Source organism: Misgurnus anguillicaudatus, chromosome 8 (genome assembly GCF_027580225.2).
Source record: "Misgurnus anguillicaudatus chromosome 8, ASM2758022v2, whole genome shotgun sequence".
Taxonomy (NCBI): Eukaryota; Metazoa; Chordata; class Actinopteri; order Cypriniformes; family Cobitidae; genus Misgurnus; species Misgurnus anguillicaudatus.
In genome coordinates, this window is record NC_073344.2 from 27935399 (window position 1) to 27955411 (window position 20013).

Consider the following 20013-nt stretch of genomic DNA (forward strand, 5'->3'; position numbering starts at 1 on the left):
CGTTCAAAGCTCCAGCCAGAAAAAGTGAATATGCTAACATTTTTGCACTTTAATCTGGAGTAAATCCCACTCTAGATACTGTACCTGGAAACTGGCTGAAGAATGTAAATTAGTTCTTTAAAATTATGTTCTTTTGCACTTTAATAATTTAAACAACTAGAGTTGTCTGCTTTTACAGTTGGACTGCATTTTGTTTAAATCTGTTTACATATTTCTACTGTGTGTTGTTTATTTATATATGTTTAACAAGTTCAAGCTATTAAACATGTTATTTACACTATAATAATAATGTTAGCTCCTTTTTTCAACCTGTTTTTTTAATGCTATTCAACACCGTGGTAATACCGTCTACCGTAAAAAAAAAAATCATTAATCACCGCAACATAAAAATTTGTCACCGGCACAAGCTAAACTGTAAACTGATAAACTGTAAAAATTACAAATTTGACCTCTTAGCAAAAGGAAAAAACACCAACATTCAAAAATGCATGATAAAAAGGTGTCATAGCTCTTCAATCAAAAAATGTGGTTATAATGGAAGTCAATGGGGCAAAAACAGCCACCAACAATAAATGAGGGAGAAAAAAACCAAAACTGATGCCACACAAAAACCAAAAATGCTTCAAAGCCAATGCCCCCACCAATCCCCGGCATGCCCAAGACCGCGAAAAAGGTAAACAAAAATCCAGTCTACAATCACCTTCCACATTGAAAATCAGTCATTCTGTGTGTGTTTTTCCCCAAATCAGTGACACACCTTATAAACTTGGCAATTAAAGGGTTAAAATCATGGAATTTTTGTGAAGATTTGGTAGTTTTGATCAGTACTGAGGTTGATTAACAGATTTATGTAAAAAAATTTGGAAAAAATACTCATCTGATAAACCTCTACAGCCGTTGAATTTAGTGGATGTTTTCATCCACTAATAACACGAAAGGGTAGTAAATTTGCCCACGGTATATCGTTGAGTTTTTAAAAAATTTCAAAGCATTTTCTTAAAATATATGTAAATATAAGATTTGTCACCAAAAATCATTCAATTTGATAAAACAGAGAAAAAGTTGTGGCCAAATTAAGAGTAAAAAAAACCCTCTAGTGGATGAAAACATCCCCAACAACACATAAGGGTTAATCAAACATCCTTAAACAATTCCAAACCAAATTCATCTTAATCTGAATAGACCATTAGCATCTCACTCAAAAATGATATGAATAGTCCGTTCTCTATGCTCATTGTTTTAATGGGGTGCACATTTTGTTGCAGAACACAGAAAAGTGGTACAGACAAAACCTGTGTCCAGACTAAAACCTGTGTCCAGATTAACTCAACACCCTACTGCTAACATACAGCGTCTCTTGCTCTATGTGCTCTCTCATTACCTATATATATACATACATACATACATACATACATAATAAATATATATATAGATTGGAATTATATAAGGAGAAAGGAAAATTTATTTAAATATACAACACAAGTCAAGTACAGTCATTGCATTTTAGCAAAATAGAGCCACACGAGCATTGATGGGGATTGAACCCAGGTCACCTCATGCGCTGTTGAGAGCACTAATCACTAGGCCATCATTTCTGACGGTGTTTCATGCTTTCATGTGATCGTTTTAAAATATGACAATATATTTTATTTTATTTGCTGTATGAAAGGATTTAATCCATAAGGACTTTCCAGCTATTTTATGGGTTTGTTTATTGCAGCAGTATTATAATTTTCAGTCATTAGTAAATTATTCATACATTTTTATCACAAATTACCGCTTTCTCTTTAACTTTGATCGATTTGTTCCACGCTCGACCTCTAGGGCTGCTCAAGAATAGCGTGCACGCGCAATTATCTTGACTAGGGAAATCTGGATCAAATTAGTTGGATTGCATAACCTTCATTTGCCTTTTTTGAAACCGCTTTAGCCTCGCCTGATTTGTTAGGTTAATTCAAGTCGAGTTTGTAACTTTAATCCTTGCTTTTCCAAGCGAGTTTTATGAAATAGCCCTCAGGTGGCCCATGGACCAACACACTGTATCTAGGCCATTCTAGATTTCTTAACACTCATTTTCAGTTATTTGTCTTAACAATTGTTTTATTTGCTTATAGATTATTACATTACATTTCAAAATAGAATTAACATGATTTTAATTTAACTTCACATAACATCATGATTGAGAGAAAACATCCACCATAAAATTTCAATAGCAATAGACACAAAAATTTAATATGTGACCCGTTCTGGCAAATTTTTACAAATTAATTATTGATGTTTTGACATTCTCTATTAAAAAAATTAAAAATTTGTTGGCATCTGACAAAACATGACAGAGATATTTGTGGTTGAAGTTAACTGAGTCAGAGAAGTAAGTTTGAGAAAAATCCATCTAAAGATTTTTGACGGTTCAAAAGCAAAATCACTGCATACATTCCTTAAAATCACTGATAAAACTAATTTGACACACACAAACTGAAAAAAATATATCAAAAGGGAAAATATATCTTCTGTGTACTTTACACACTACTGTTCTTAAATAATCTTCTCTTATTTTTAAGGGTAATTTGTCATGTAAACTGAAAAGTCATGTCTTTAATTTGATTTAATGTACTTCATCTATTATATTTTCTTTCAAATTAATCGACTAAATGTCCAGTAGTCCTAGAATCTTTTTTATGAGGACAAAAACTTTGCAATAATACCTTGTATTCTATTATATATTCTTAATAATTTTTGTTTTCTTAATAATTACTTAAAGTCCAATATTAAATGTGATCTCAGTTTGTCGCACCACAGATAAATGTGATATTAACCACCCAAAATCTTGGAAAAACAGGCAGGATTACCTGCTGTTAAATGTTTGAGGTGTGTCTGCTACAACCACCGTAGAGTCATGGACATTACGTTTGTGATGTGGCATGCAAGGTTGTAAAGTTCGTGAATATCCTTCCATAATGAACTGTCTTTGAGCTCCAATAAGCAGTATAACAGATTGTCGTTGACTTCAGGTGAGATGTCCTCACGCTCCATTTGTTTTTTAATGTAGTCTGTTATTTTCACTATGCTCTCTGTGCTGTCTTCGGTGTGCGTCAACAGTCCTTTTAGCAGCTTCTGATTGGATTCCAGTGAAATCCCTAACAGAAATCGCAAAAACAGATCGTAATGTCCCGTCTTGCTCTCCATGGTTTTGTTAACCACCTCCGTCAGAAAGTCATGCAATGTGATGTTTTGCACTGGAGCTCTTTTCTTTTTGAAAAAACAACAAAGTGAAGCTCTTTTCTTTTTGAAAAAAAAACTGAAGCTCTTCCATGTTCTTGTTCAGATAGCAGAGGAAGACGTGCAGCGCGGCCAGAAACTCTTGAACGCTCAGATGCACGAAACAGAAGACCTTCATCTCGTGAAGTCCGGCTTCCTTCTTAAAGATCTCGGTGAGCATTCCCGTGCCCTCGGAATCTTCGTTCACATCAATCCCACATTCCCTCAGTTCTTCCTCATAAAACATTGCGTTATTCTTCTTTAGCTGCTCGAACGCTAGCTTAGCTAACTTCAAAATCATGGCTTTATTTGATTCTAAGAGCTTTGTACGAACTCTCTCTGAATGTTGTCATACTTACGATTCTTCATATTCATCTGTATTAGCAGGAAGTGAATGTACATTTCAGTGAGCGTCATCATTTCAGAGTTGGCATCATTCGTGTCGTTACTGATAAGATTCTCCTGAATAACGGTGGCCGTGATCCAACAAAACACAGGAATGTAGCACATGATAGAGATACTACGAGACATCCTGATGCGCATGAGGACTTTGGAGGCCTGAGCCTCATCTTTAAATCTCTTACTGAAATACAAGCTCATCAGTTCTTCATTGAATCCTCGCACCTCCGTGTACAAACCTACAAACTCGGGAGGGATCTGATTGGCCGCCGCCGGACGGGAGGTGACCCAGATGAGGGCTGACGGAAGCAGATTCCCCCTGACCAGATTTGTAAACAGTTCATCAACAGATGATTTTTCCTCGATGCTCGACAGTATTCCGCTTTGGAAATTTAAAGGCAAGCGACTCTCATCGAGTCCATCGAAGATAAACGCAAGATTACAACTCTTATATAACTTTGCTTTATCGACTTCTTTCAGTTCAGGATAAAACTCCATGAGAAACTCGTGGAAATGTAATTTCTTATCTTTGACAAAGTTAATCTCTCGAAATGGCAGCAGGAACATGCAGGATATATCCTGATTGGATTTCCCTTCCGCCCAGTCCAAGATGAACTTATGAGTGGACACAGTTTTTCCGATGCCAGCGATGCCTTTGGTCAGGATGATCTTTCTCTTATTTTTTTCCCTAAGTAAATGAAATATTTCAGTGCAGCTGATCGACCTTTCCTCTGATTTCGGACTCTTGGTGGCACCTTCGATCTTGTGTATCTCATGTGCTTCATTGACTCTTTCAACATCTCCCTCTGTGATAAAGAGATCAGTGTAAACATCCTTCAGAAGGGCCTCGTTTTCCTTTTTGCCCTCGAAAATATGTTCGACTTTCTCCTTCATGTTTGTTCTGTGACTTTTCAAAAATTCTTTCAGTGGAAAATCCTCTGTAGGGAAATAAAATGAAACAATTAAAGCATAAATGAATGCACTCCGTATGAGGTGCAAGCCAAAAAAAATTCAAACATATATGAAAAAGATGACTGCACACTCACTTGCAAAAAGATTTATAAACCAACGTTTTAGCACGAACGAAGTCTTTCTCAATGTATGTACAATTAATTTGCATCAATAATAAGTGTTGCAGTAATTGTTTAATAAAACACATTGTGTTGTCAGAATGATTTCTTGCTCACCTGTTTGCTTCACTACGGTTTCTAAACTGTCTTTCTGAATCACTGTGAAAGGACAAGAATAAATTATCATGAATGAAAACGACAAAATAAGTGAAATATAATTTGGAAAATGTGTTCTGTAACAAACAGACAAACTAATAGGTCATTTGTACAAGCACCATAACAGAGGGTATGCACGTGACGTCACTTTCGGAGAAATTGCCTGCGGTTATGCCCACTGAGTGGCAAAAGACAGAGTGGCAAAATGAGTTTAGTGTGAAATCAGCGGAAACACGGTGAAAACGAGTCGAAATGAGAATCAGCTGTTGTGCGATGGACTGTACTAACAGATTAACAAGGATTTCGGAGCTATTGTTTTACAGACAGCAAAAAAACACAGAAAGGAGAAATAAATAGATTGTTCATGCCAACGTCCACAGGTGGGTTGATAAGTTGCAGGGTCCCTATCAAGAGGTTTTACTTCTAGAACAGTATAAGACTTTCCCAAACACATTTTTATTGGTTCAAAAATAGTGTCTGTTGTAGTTGCCGGCAAAGGACCCAGGTATGAATTTTTGTCAATATCGCACACCCTAGGCTGCATAAATGCACAAAGGGCTCATATCACTCCTGTTCTAGCTGCACTCCATTGGCTGCCAGTGCAATTTAGAGTACATTTGAAATTTTTGGTTCTAACTTTTAGAGCCCTACAATGACAGGCCCCCCTTTATATCACTGACCTGTTACAGCCGAGTATATCCTCACGTAGTTTGAGATCAACAGATCAGAGATATTTTGTTGCCCCCCGTACTTATTTTAAAACGGGGGACCGTTCATTTCAAGCTGTGGCACCTAGGTTGTGTAGACCCAACAATGCAGAAGAGCTGAAGGCCACTATCAGAGCAACCTGGGCTCTCATACACCTGAGCAGTGCCACAGACTGATCGACTCCATGCCACGCTGCATTGCTGCAGTTATTCAGGCAGAAGAAGCCCCAACTAAGTATTGAGTGCTATAAACTTTTCATGTTCATACTTTTCAGATTTCTAAAAATCCTTTCTTTTTATTGGTCTTAAGTAATATTCTCATTTTCTGAGATTTTCCGTAGTTGTCAGTTATAATCATCAAAATTAAAATAGATAAACATTTGAAATATACCAGTCTGTGTTTAAAGAATCAATATGATATACAAGTATTACTTTTTGAATGCATTAGTGAAATAAATCCACTTTTTGATGATATTCTAATTATATGACCAGCATACCTCTCGTTGTCTGCAATTACACATGCAGACTGCTAGTAAGCAGTATCTACGCATGTAACCCACAGTAACAGTGCAACAGCCAGAGAAGAAGAAGCTTGGCTAGTAAACCCATAAACGAAGAAACAACAGCAGTTTATTGTGTATGATTTAAGAAGATCTGCAGTTATGGAGGTAAATAGACAGTGACTTTTGTTGCAGTTTGAGTTAAATCACTCCTCAACTTGGCCCATCTTTGTTCTTACTGTGGCAAGCAGAAATGCCAATAAAGAAATGTGACAAAGATATTTTTGACCTGATGGGAGCAATCACAGTGCTTGCTGTCTGCGTAGAATGGACGCGTTGTTGAAATTTTGGCGAGATGTGCATAAGACTACGCAGAGCCTATTCATAACCTATGGCATAGCTACGGCATAGAACCTACGCTATAAATTACACTTTACTCAACACCCCCACCTCAACACCTACTAACATACAGTTCCTATCAGCTCCCGCTGCATGGAGCCATGTGCTCTCTCATTATCATTACCTAAGTGCTTCATCTCCAACTGTTCAGCCAACTGATTTTGGTTCATCTTTCTCAGGATGTTTATTGTGATCTTCACAGCGGCTCCTTCTGATTTTAAACACTCCAACATTTTATTCACTGTGTCTGTGGCATCAGCCTTCTCCAGTTTAGAAGCTGGAATTGGTCCATCATGTCTCAAGATGCTTTTGAATCTCTTCAGCTTGTCTTCCTCCAGGTCATCTAGTGTTTCATAAAGCAGTTCTAAAACAGACGTCATCGTTCATCTCTCACTGACTTCTGCTGGACCAGACGAAAAACAGTGAAACACATGTAAAGGAAGCTATGCAGAAAAAACAGGTTATTCAAATTGTTATACAAACAATCTTTATTAATGTTTTTACTGTTTAGAATGTATATAAGTAACAAAAAGGAAGAAGCTTGTTTATCTTTTCTCACATACAGTGTTTTACTAATTTCTAAAATGCACATATGTGTGCCAACTTATTCGATTTTGATTCAGTTTCTGGATTTATACCTACATTTATTATATGCACACTAACATGGTGTTGGGTCTCTGTATAGGCCCTAAATCTGTTTGTTATCAACAGGCAAATATCACTTAAATAAAACAAAGCAATTTATAAATTTTCTTTTGGCACCGGTTGTAGTCACAACCCATAAAACCTCATTTGAAATCTGTGTGAAAGATGTTTGCTGGTTTGTGTGATTCTTTAAGCATAGCAGACATTATGTGATTACACAGCAGGGTTAGGCTTCATTACAAATGAAACGGCAGCAGCCCAGGAAAATTTTTTGAATTCCGAAACCAATTGGGCTTTTATGTGCTTTTGTTCTGTGTACTGTTGGAGAAGTAATAGACCATTTGCGTTTTTGTAAACAGAGATGATGTATTTTGTGGGCGGAGCCCAACTGGTGGCAGAAAGTGACAGCTCTGCAGTAGGGGTGTGAGGCGTTAAACTCTGATTGTTATTGATCCAGTGTTCTGTGGAAGTCTGTTCCCCCAATGTTTCCCTTTGTAATGTTTCTTATAGCGTTTTTATCACATCACATTTATTTTTTAGATAGATTAAGGGCCCTATCATACACCCCGATGCAATGCAGCGCAATGCAAGTGTCTTGCTAGTTTCAACTCCGCACAATTATCATTTTCACGTTTAGCACCACGTTTTTTTAAATGCATTTGCACCCAATTTTGTGCCCATGGGCGTTCTGGTCTGAAAACGCGGTGTGTGTTCAGGCGCATTGTTGGCACACTGCAAGTTTGAGGCTACTAAAATAGACTACACCATTGACCAACTAAAACCTGGTTTAAAGTCTAAATTCAATGGCTTGTTTATGTTATTTAATGAGCGCGTTAGTTATATGCGCCTATAAACAGGACGACAATAAGCAATTTAACAAAAACGGGTATAAATACAATGCAGATTTGAGGACAGCCTGATTATGTCATTTTCTCAAACCCGTTACATTAGTTGTATGTCGTTGGAGGAAAAATCTAAAATTGCAGCTTTACAAACTAAAATAGATGATTTATACTTAAAGAAAGGCTTGGGGTGCTTATATAAGATCCAGGAAAAGATGGCTTGAAGAAGGAGAACTTAATTCTGCATATTTCTTTAAGCTTGAAAAACTGAATTTTACTATCTCAACAATTGAGCTGTAAGTGTTGATGGCAAAATGATAAAAGATCCAAAGATTATAGCTAACTTCAGTTCCAATTTTTATACAAATCTTTATAGTTCAAAATTTACACTTTATTTCTGGATTCAGTTAGTTGTATTAAATTTATCTCTGAAACTGATAGAATGTGTTGTGATGATGATGCTACTCATGAGGAAATACAAAGTGTAATTAAGAGCTTGAAAAACAATAAATCCCCAGGATGTGATGGACTTAAAGCTGAACTGTTCAAATTATTTGTTGATGAACTTTCTTCTTTTTTAACTAATGTTCTTAAAGAGAGTATTGATAAAGAAGCTTTGCCTCCTACATTAAAGCAGGATATATTATCATGATCATTTCTAAACCAAAGAAAGATCTTACCAATTTGGAAAATTGCAGACCCATCACACTCCTCAACAATGATTATAAAAATTTTTGCTATAGTATTTGCTTAAAGATTGAAAGAATGCTTGCATGTAGATGAGACTCAGTCTGAAGGAGCGGCACATAATGAACAACACTAGATTAGTTTTAGATTTTTTTGATTATAGCAATTTGGTGGAACATAATAGTTTTATTCTTTTCCTGGATTTTACAAAGCCTTTGATTCAGTCAAAGATCATTTTATTTTTAAATCATTGCAAAAGTTTGGTTTTGGTAAATATTTTTATAAGGCCGTAAGAAATCTTTAGCACAATCAAATTAAAATATGAAACAACTTCTATGATTTACTTGTCACATGGTATTAGACAAGGGTGTCCAATATCTCCTTATTTGTTTTATTAGTTTATCAGATATTTCCATCTTCTAATAGTAGTCTTTGTGGTATCTTTATAGTTTACAAACAAATACTCATCGGTCAATTGGCTGATGATACCACACTTTTTTGCCAGATGATAACCAAGTTCCATTAGCACTAGAGAATCTCCAGCAATTCTTCAAGGCTTCAGGCTTATCCTTGAACATTTATAAATGTGAATTGATGTCCATCAAAGAATGTAGTTTGACAGAAATTTGTAATATTAAAGTTAGGGATCAGGTATCTTATTTAGGTTTTATTATTGGAAAAAATGAATTGGGAAGATGCTCCATAAATTTTAATTCACTGATTGAGAGTACACAAAGAAAACTTTATACATGGCTTCATGAGATCTGTCGTTCAAAGGTAGAATTTTACTTGCAAAAGCTTGTCAAGATTAACCTATGCCACGCTTTGTTTGCGTGTCGCCACCGCCATCTAAAAAAAATATATATACAATGTTCCTCAACTTTGTATAGAAGAATAAAACTAATTTGTAGGGGGACTTCCGGTGACGCCATGCTGGCAGCAGCTTGAGTGATACTCTCCATCCAAAATTTTAATAATTTCCTAACAAAACCAGTATAAAACTCGGCGACTCGCTAAATTCGACATGTCGACAACTAGAGGCAAAGGACAATCTAAACAGGACTCAGCTAAGGAAAAAGGCGAAAACTTGAAGCAACTAACTCTGATGCAAGCCCAGAGTTCGCAATCAGATTCTTGCATGCGTGACTCCCAGTCAAAAATACTTAGCGAGCTCAAGAAAATGAGGAAAGACAACCAAGATGGACATACTCAGACCCAGCTATCTTTAACACGTCTGGAAACGTCCTTTGGTGAACTGAAAGGAGAAATTATTGAACTGCAAAAGAGAGCCGTGGAGACGGAGGATCGTATTAGTGCTAATGAAGACACGGCCAGGCATCATGAGCGGGCCCTTCGTTACTTACTGCATAGAGAAATGGATTTGAATGCACGATGTGAGGATATGCAAAATTGTCTAAGGCGAAACAGCCTGAGAATTTACAAAGTTGCTGAAGGGAGTGAGGGAAAAGATGTTAAGCTTTTTGTACATGATTTGCTTAAATCTGTTCTTCAACTTCCCCCTGAACTTAACATCGTCATTGAAAGAGCGCATTGAAGCAGCCCCCCGCTCGCTTTTCGTTAGGTTTTTGGACTTCTCGGTAAAAGAAATGATACTACGGCAGGCCTGGGAGCAGAAAAAAGTTATGTACGAAGGAAAACAGATCTACTTTGATCATGATTTCTCTCCCGAGCTGCAGAAGAAAAGAGCGCTGGTGCGTGATGCTGTAAAGCAGCTAAAGGTGAAGAACATTAGGGCAACGTGTATTTTCCCTGCACAACTGAGAGTTTTTACGGCGGATGGTGTGAAGACCTACCCGACATTGACAGATGCTATGCTGGTACTTGAGGAGTTAGGGGTGCACACCCAAGTAGATGAGAGGGAGCGACTGGATAAGGAGCTGTGCCGTGACGGGTGAAATACAGCGGGAAGGAGAGCCAATGGAGGCCCAGCGACGCTCACCAACGCCGAAATCAAATTAAAACTTCCAATTTGGACGGAATGCGAGAACCATTAAGTGGAGGACCACCTATCCACACCCAAGTCGCAAACGAAACGCTCTGGGAGCGACAGCGATACTGCAAACGGCGTGTTTTTGTTTCCCACGGAGGACCAGTCACCAGCCTCCGTCCAAGATACATCAGGGACTGGGTCATTCAGGTTTGAGTTAAAAGATTCACGTCTGACCCAGTCTGGTATGTGGAAGCCTACATTGTTCAGTTTGTTAATTATGTGTTCATTTGTAAGTGTTCTGTTTGTCCTGAGACTTTTGATGGGCTATTATGTTATTTTTTGTAATGAGCTTTATTTTTGTGATTTATGTGAGATTCAAGAAAGAGTTATAGTAGCTATATATACAACATATTAACAGATGGATAAGCTAATATGTGTTACTTATAATGTCAAAGGCTTAGGTAGTCCAATTAAAAGGAAAAAAAGTGCTGAATCAATTGAAAAAAACCTGAACTGTGCCATAGCAATGTTACAGGAAACACATCTCTCAGATAAGGAGCACATGAAGCTGAGGAGAGAGTGGGTAAAGTAGACCAACAATATAGCTCCTCTAGTCAAAGTGGGAGGAAAAGAGGAGTTGCTATTCTCTTTAACAAGTCAGTGTATTTTTGTCATGAGAAAACTTTCAGTGACAAGGAGGGGAGATTTCTGGTGGTGATTGGGAGTGTGGGGGGCACTAAAATGACATTAGTAAATGTATATGCTCCAAATGAGGATTGTTCTATTTTCTTAAAAAAAAACAGCATCATTAATAGCAGATAAAGCTGAAGGGACAATTCTTATAGGGGGGGATTTTAACTGCGTTTTAAGAGCATCTGTAGATAGACTACCTGCTGACTCAGGAAATCTTTAACGCTTAGTGCACTGATGGATGAGTTGGGCTTGATAGATGTTTGGCGTCACCTGCATCCCAAAGAAAAAGATTTTACCTTCTTTTCAAATGTACACTGTAGCCACTCAAGATTAGATATGTTCCTGATGACTGGTGTAGATTCCTATAGAGCAGGGGTCTTCAACGTTTTTGGGGTCGGGGGCCCCTTAGATGAGAGAGGCATGGAGAGGGGACCCCCTGATACTAAATGTGTAAAACTGATATTTATGTAATCAGTGAGGTACGAGAGGCTGCCTTTTTGTATTAGGCACAACGCAAAGTGGAGTAAAGTACAACTATTGACCAATCAGAATCAAGGACTGGAACTGTTTTATAAATAGAAACAAACCATATTGTCACGCAGCCATACTATATTAAGACAGTACATTGGCACTATTATGCTGTTGTTGTACATGCATAATTTTTTTTGTTAAAGTAGATTTAGTTTTTATATGAATATTATAATAATAATATGAATATAATAATAATAATAATATAATATTATTTTAAGGTATTTGCAGTGTAATAGATTTTCATTTTACTGTGAATTTACCTGAACCATGGGCTTTCAGTTTATAAAGATGACTGACCATGGTGAATGGCACAAAGACTCTCTATTCTGGTGGGGATAGAGGTTGTGCTACTTTATAATTCAGAGGTTTGTTGCCTTTCTCGTGTATCGTCATTGTCACGAGTTTGAGTAACGCAGGTTTATTTTCTGCATAGCTTCATATATCAGACTCACTCAGGAGAAAACATGCATTGAGTCCGCGCGCATCTCTTTGGGGCAACTTTTTGAAAGGCGGATTTCAACCTGACGATGAATCTTGCACAAAGCACCATCACGGTGCGCGTTTCATACATTTTTAAATGCGAGCGATAGTTTTGTCAAAGTTTATAAAGCAGACGCGGTGTAATGTGTCATTTGCCTGTTGAGTTAGCGCTTTAAATCTGAACCGTGTGAAACAGCCGTCCAAGTTATAATATAAATATAACTTAGATGAGACAATGTCGCACTGATTCTTAAATAACTTTCTAAAAAGAAAGACACACATGCCTATAAGATTTACCTGTTTTATGATGCCTTTTCTGTCGCTACTGCTGCTTCCTGAGTGTACATTTATAATCTTTAGATATTTTATTTTTGGTCCGCTTGCTAAACCAAACGCGCGCCTTCACGCCCACGCACGTGCACAACTTAAAGGGGACATGTAACGTTTTTTTGTACATATGTTTTACGTTTTTAGCAAAAAATAGCTTGTGGTCAAACATCATTTGGCGGACCCCCTGCAGTTCCCATGCTATAGAGTGACCCAATGCACTATTGAAGCTATTACCATCTCAGATCACGCTCCAGTCTCTCTGACGTTAAAGCTAAGTCCAAATAATAATTTTAAGTACTGGAGAGCAAATGTATCTATTCTAAATAACGAAATGATTCAGCAACAAATTAGGAAAGTGTTATTAGAATATATTCAATTTAATGACAATGAGACTGTAAGTCCATCAGTATTATGGGAGGGAGCTAAATGTGTCTTAAGAGGAAACATTATTGCGATTTCATCAAGATTAAAACGAGAGAGGCTTGCAGAACAAGTAGAACTGGTATGTTGGTATAAAAATATGTTGAAAGAAAAAAGGCAGAAATTAAATGACTTATTAGTAGTAGAGGGGCAGCTTCGATTTACAAATCAAAAGTATTATGAATTTGGTAACAGGACAAGTAGATTGCTAGCGTTTCAGTTGCGAAAAGCACAATCAGGCAGAGATGGTTCACAGAATCAGGTGTCCAAATTCTGGGGAAATGCTATCTCAACCCAAGGATGTGGCAAAGGCGTTTGGCACTTACTACCAAGACTTGTATAAGGAAGAGAGCTGCCAAAACAAGAGTATTTTTTCAACTCAATATGTCTTAATAAATTGACTGAGGAGGAAGCCAATATAGTGACATGCCCAATTACAAGAGAGGAAATAAAAAACAGCATTTTAAAATAATAAATCTCCAGGAGTGGATGGCCTCCCAGGTGAATACTATAAAATATTTGAAAAAGAGCTTACTCCTCTTTTGGATAAAGTTTATAATTATACACTTTCAGAGGGAGATCCTCCTCAGTCATGGTCTGAAGCGATTATTAGTGTCATACATAAAGATGGTAAAGAACCTACTCTGTGCTCGTCTTATCGTCCCATCAGCCTCCTCTGTGTTGATACTGACTGCTATCATTGCAAACAGAGTACAAAAACTTGTGAACCCCGATCAGACGGGCTTTATCACCAATAGACAGGGGGCTGATAATGTTCGAAGAGCTTTAAACCTTCAAATAGTGGCACAGAAAAGGAATACCCCATCAATGCTTCTCAGCTTGGATGCTGAGAAAGCATTCGATCGGGTGGACTGGGGCTTTCGACAACAGACATTGAGGCACATGGGCTTCAATGAGACGTTTATAAAGTGGGTTCAAACTTTTTATAAAAACCCAAAGTCACGAGTAAGGGTCAATGGGCACTGAAACTGTGCTGTTGAGTCACAGAGAGTCAGCTCGGCCGGTGGAGATGAGAACACGGACAGGATGTCAGAGCTATATTGTGCAAACTACAGCAGTTATTAGAGTCAAACAGGGACTTCCAAAGCAGAAGTGAAACTTTCCATCCAAGAACTTTCCCACCCCAACTGGACTCATAAATATGAGGGGTCTAAGGGACAGGCGAATAAGGCTTGCAGCTCATCTGTCGGCTGGCTTCGCATTGGTGTTGTATAAGGATAGGGACCGTTTTGACCCAGAGCTCTGTAATATTTCATTTGAGATTCATTAAATAATTTGATTTGAGTTAAGTTGTCTGTCCTCTTCATTCAAAACGAACATGCTGGACTAGAAAGAAAGTCCAACAATACCATTGATAAGGGGGGATTACATTTTCTTGATTTTACCACTTTAAACAACAAATTTGGCTTGGCTAAATCCTAACACATTCACGAGGTGCTGTACACAGATTAAAAGTGAAAAAAGATAGGTATGTCTTAGTTCAGGTAAGAAAATAGTAAAATATTGAAAAACGGTGGTGTTTCCCTACTGAAAAAATCCAGCTAAAACCAGCATAAGCTGGTAGCTGGTTTTAGCTGGTTTAAGGTGGTTTACGCTGGTCCTCCCAGCCTGACAAAGCTGGTCATGCTGGTGGGCCAGCTGGTATTCCAGCCTGACCAGCTAAATCCAGCTAGACCATCTTAAAATGTGACCAAAACACAGCTAGACCAGCTTGCTACACCAGCAAGACCAGCTTGCTACACCAGCAAAACCAGCTAAAACCAAGCTGGAGACCAGCTAAAACCAGCTCACCAGCTTATGCTGGTCTTAGCTGGATTTTTCAGTAGGGTTTTCTTTTGCTTGGCACTTAATCTGGACTGAAAGACTGGTGGATTCTGGCATATTGTTTTATTGTTATATGGCAATGATGACACTTTTTGTTAGCTACTTTTTCACTTCTTTCAAGCATTAAATAATAATAAAAAATAATACAACACAGATATTTGGCATTGGGACCAACATCACATGAATTCACAAATCAGAATGAATAATGTGATATTGTTTACATACAATAAGCAGTGCGTCACAGACCTAAAAGAAGTCTGAATGTGAAACCGTCAAACTATCTTTATGGTGGTGATAAATCACCGTAACCCAGATGCAGCAAATCATTTTGACATGTACAGTTTAATGTTACACAAAAATGATTTTAATATATGTGACATTATATTTACAAATGATTAAACCAAATAGTGTGTTCATGACATCTGAACATCTTGTCTTATCTTAAAACTGAAAGTAAACGGGTATCGCTTTCAAAAGGTCTGCATTTACAAAAATTTTGCGAATAAAATATTTCAAAACAATATTCAATGTTCCTTACCTTACTTATGAGGTAAAAAGCTGTGTAATAAGCGGGATAATATACAGGCAGCAGGTTATTGTTGCGAAATAAGCCCTTGTAGTTTGTTGCCAGCTATTCTCAATGGAAAGTATCTAAAGACTGCTTGGAAGGTCTCTAGATTAGTCATTGCGTAATTAGCATATATGTGACGTCACCACGGCATTTTGACTACATTGGCGCTTCAAATTCTTTCTGAACTATCACAAACTGTATTTTAATACAGAAGGCATTTTTAGGTATTTTAATACAGAAGATTTTTTTTGCTTCTGTTGTCAGATGATGAAACAAGTAGGGGAGAGCAGGGGTGAAAGTACCATTATACAGAAAAACTTAATTTTATTTAGAAAAACATATATTTTTGCTGTGGTCAGTAACACAAAAGTGTGGTCAATTAATACCAGGTGAAATTTTGGACAAATGTAAAATGACTTCAGTATAATTTCACTTTGAACATACAGTAAGTAGTACATTGTTAGCCTACTCTTGACCCTGTCAGGAGGGATGAAAGTAACACACATGTGGGTCAAAAGTAACACAATAGAACAAGATAGATTTTTGTGTTACACTTGTTTTTAGTAAATATACATGACTATGACCTTGTTAATATGTAACTGCAAACTTATCCTGGCTGTTTGCAAAAAGATGGTGATAACACTGCAATAAAATACAGTGGGCAGAATTAGTAGGTACACTGTCAAAAATAAAGGCACAAAGCGGTCAATGGGGCAGTACCCTTTAAAAAGGTAAAAATGTGTATCTTTGAACTGACAATATGTACCTTTAAATCCTAATATGCACTTTTTGGGTACAAATGTGTACCTTTTTGAAAGGGTACTGTCCGAGGGACAACTTTGTACCTTTATTTCTGAGAGTGTAGCTACGTCGAAATTTTGAACACAGTTTTTTAATCAAACATCCTTTTCCAATTCCAAACCAAATTCATCTTAATAACTGCCATTAAAGAGAAAGTCTGCAGAATTATTAGGCACGTTTTCTTTTACATTTAAAATGGCCAAAAAAAGGTTTAACACACACTGGAAAATTAATTATTAAATGTCCAAAGACGCCATGCTATAGAAATAGCAAAATTGAGGTTTGACCATTTGACAAGAAATCCTGATTGGGGCAGCAGGGTCACAGAAATAGGATGTAAGTAAAACATACAACAATCAATGGTAGTTAGTTATTAAAATTGCTGTAGTTTGGAATTGGTAAAAGGTGTTCAGATAAAAAGTGATCAAAATAGTGACGTACCTAATAATTCTGCAAACACTCTGCCGTAAGACTGTGACTTCTTTGTAACATTTATCAGATCTCAGTGTTATCATAAGGTGGTCAGAATGGTTAGTTTACACATTGTGCACACTGGCTAAGACAATTAGCAGATTTTTAAAATCTTTAACCTGTTAGCCCTCATTCCATTTTCTGAACCCCCCCACAAAAACTGTCATAGCCAAACTAAAATAGATACAGTTTATGAAGTCTTTGCACTAAAAGCATAAGTTTGGTCTCATTTGAAAGCAGACACTTGGAAGTTTATTAAGAGGTGAACATTAGTTACTGTCATAATGAAAAAAGTTGTTATAGAGAGCTTAAATTATATTTTTTTATAAACTCCACCAAACATGTATGAAATATTGTTATGAAAATCTAAATGAAATTGGCCTTGGAGCAATCTAGAAATGCTCTGCAGATAAAGCCACAGGTCTGACCATGTTCTGTTTTAAATCTGAAGATGATACCTCTAAAACTCTGTATTTTATTAAATGTTTTTTAGACCCATGTCATGTAAATTTATTTAGAGAAAACAGCAAAAATGCTAAGCTAATGTTTGTTTATTTATATCTCACAACATCCTTTCAGTGTATTGTCCTATTGCTCCGTGTTTTAAACAGACTCATTAAATAAGCATCCGGATGAGTCATTAACAACTTTTAATCCGGGATATGGCTGTCTAAATGTTTATTTTATTATTATAAACAATATAATAATTGCTCACAATTTCTATTTAGTGTTTTATTTCCTCCTTTTGTCTCAATTCACTTTCTTTTTATTAAAGTCCTTTCTTACAAAAAGAAACTTACCTTAACCACTTACCCGTCGCCCCACCCTTTTGAGTGGGGGGGTGAAAAGTTGATGTGCTGCTTCAAATTAATATAACTCTGGCATTTTTTGGTCTGAAAGCCTAATCTTGGTCTTGTTTTAAAGAAGACAATGTAAGGTTTTTCACTGATGTTTATGGAGGTGAAAATATTTAACCAGAAAATTGTTATAGCAGTTTAAATTTATTTTAATAATTAAAAATAATGCAATAACATATTCATTTGATAAATAAAATTATAAAAATAAAAATGTTTCACAAAAGTATTAATGTAAACATGTGGCCATATGTCTCAAGCAGTTGTGATCCAAATTTTAAGTTAAAATCACAAAAAATGAGGTTTGTGTCATACTTTTAGTGGTTTTACCAACAACGGCCACTAGATGTCAACGGTTTGCTGCGTTCTCTTGTCACAAATTAATAAAATACTGTCACTGCATTATTATAACTGCTAAAACGTGTATATGAATATGAAAACTACATTCTTAGAGCTTTTCAATGATATATAGTTTGTCAACATTTCTGTAGATTTATACCAGGATATAGTGTTATGAATATATCAAATTAATATGCATTCCTATGGGGGGTGGGGTCATGTAACTAAAAACTGTCACTACATTATTTCTATCATCAGATGACCTTGAAATATAAACACTACATTCTGAGAGCTTTCCAGTATAGTTTATCAAGATTTTTTTAGGTTTAGAGTAGGGGTTTAGTGTTAGAAATATGTAAACACAAATTGGGCCTACATGTTGGCCTGTGACCTTTTAGAAATTGACTCTCATTACGTCATTTCTTTCCCAAAATTGTGATGAAATATGAAAACTAAACTCTAAGAGCTTTCCAAAGATATATAGTTTGTCAAGATTTTTAGGTTTAGGATAGGGTATTAGTGTTATAAAAATGTAAAAACAATGTGGGCCCGCTTGAGGGCCCGTGACCTTTTAGAAAATGGCAATCTTTTCCCAAAATGATGATGACAACTACACTCTTAGAGCTTTCCATTGATATACAGTTTGTCATGATTGGATAAGAATTCACATGCAAAACACTGAAGTAACTGTAGGCATCCAACCGGTGGGACAGTGACACTTAGCAGGATATAAATGTTTTGAAGCACACTCTCTTCATAAATGAATCAACTACTCTCCCTACATAATTTATTTTATAAAACACTGCTGAAATATGTATTCTAGAGGCTTAGACCTTTTGTCATGATGTAAATCCTTAATTCATTTATTTTTTTCTTCTGGTCAGCTGTATGTCAGATGATTCACACGCTGGATAAATGAACTGTAATTCTCACAAACACATTTCATCTCAGCTGATAAATAAGATACTAAATTACTGAAAGATTTGAAATGAGAAATGACATTCTGTCCCGCTGTTATCTGAATGTCACAGATATTTCTGTTGTTTTCTTTTAATAGCTGTGCTTCATATATTAAGATATACACTCACCTAAAGGATTATTAGGAACACCATACTAATACTGTGTTTGACCCACTTTTGCCTTCAGAACTTCCTTAATTCTACGTGGCATTGATTCAACAATGTGCTGAAAGCATTCTTTAGAAATGTTGGCCCATATTGATAGGATAGCATCTTGCAGTTGATGGAGATTTGTGGTATGCACATCCAGGGCACAAAGCTCCCATTCCACCACATCCCAAAGATGCTCTATGGTGACTGTGGGGGCCATTTAAGTACAGTGAACTCATTGTCATGTTCAAGAAACCAATTCAAAATGATTCAAGCTTTGTGACATGTTGCATTATCCTGCTGGAAGTAGCCATTAGAGGATGGGTACATGGTGTTCATAAAGGGATGGACATGGTCAGAAACAATGCTCAGGGAGGCCGTGGCATTTAAATGATGCCCAATTGGTGCTAATGGGCCTATAGTGCACCAAGAAAACATCCCCCACACCATTACACCACCACCAGTAGCCTGCACAGTGGTAACAAGGCATGATGGATCCATGTTCTCATTCTGTTTATGCCAAATTCTGACTCTACCATCTGAATGTCTCAACAGAAATCGAGACTCATCAGACCAGGCAACATTTTTCCAGTCTTCAACTGTTCAATTTTGGTGAGCTGGTGCAAATTGTAGCCACTTTTTCCTTTTGTAGTGGAGATGAGTGGTACCCGGTGGGGTCTTCTTCTGTTGTAGTCAATCCACCTCAAGGTTGTGCGTGTTGTGGCTTCACAAATGCTTTGCTGCATACCTCGGTTGTAACAAGTGGTTATTTCAGTCAAAGTTGCTCCTCTATCAGCTTGAATTAGTCAGCCCATTGACCTCTGACCTCTAGCATCAACAAGACATTTTCGCCCACAAGACTGCCGCATACTGGATGTTTGGCACCAACAACCATGCCACGCTCAAAATTGCTTAAATCACCTTTCTTTCCCATTCTGACATTCAGTTTGGAGTT

At 37.0% G+C, this 20013-nt stretch overlaps 1 pseudogene; it reads right to left on the reverse strand.

Moving 5' to 3' along the window:
- Nucleotides 1–1518: 1518 nt before the first annotated feature.
- On the reverse strand, nt 1519–6869 carry LOC129450029 (NLR family CARD domain-containing protein 3-like; annotated as a pseudogene).
- Nucleotides 6870–20013: the final 13144 nt, after the last annotated feature.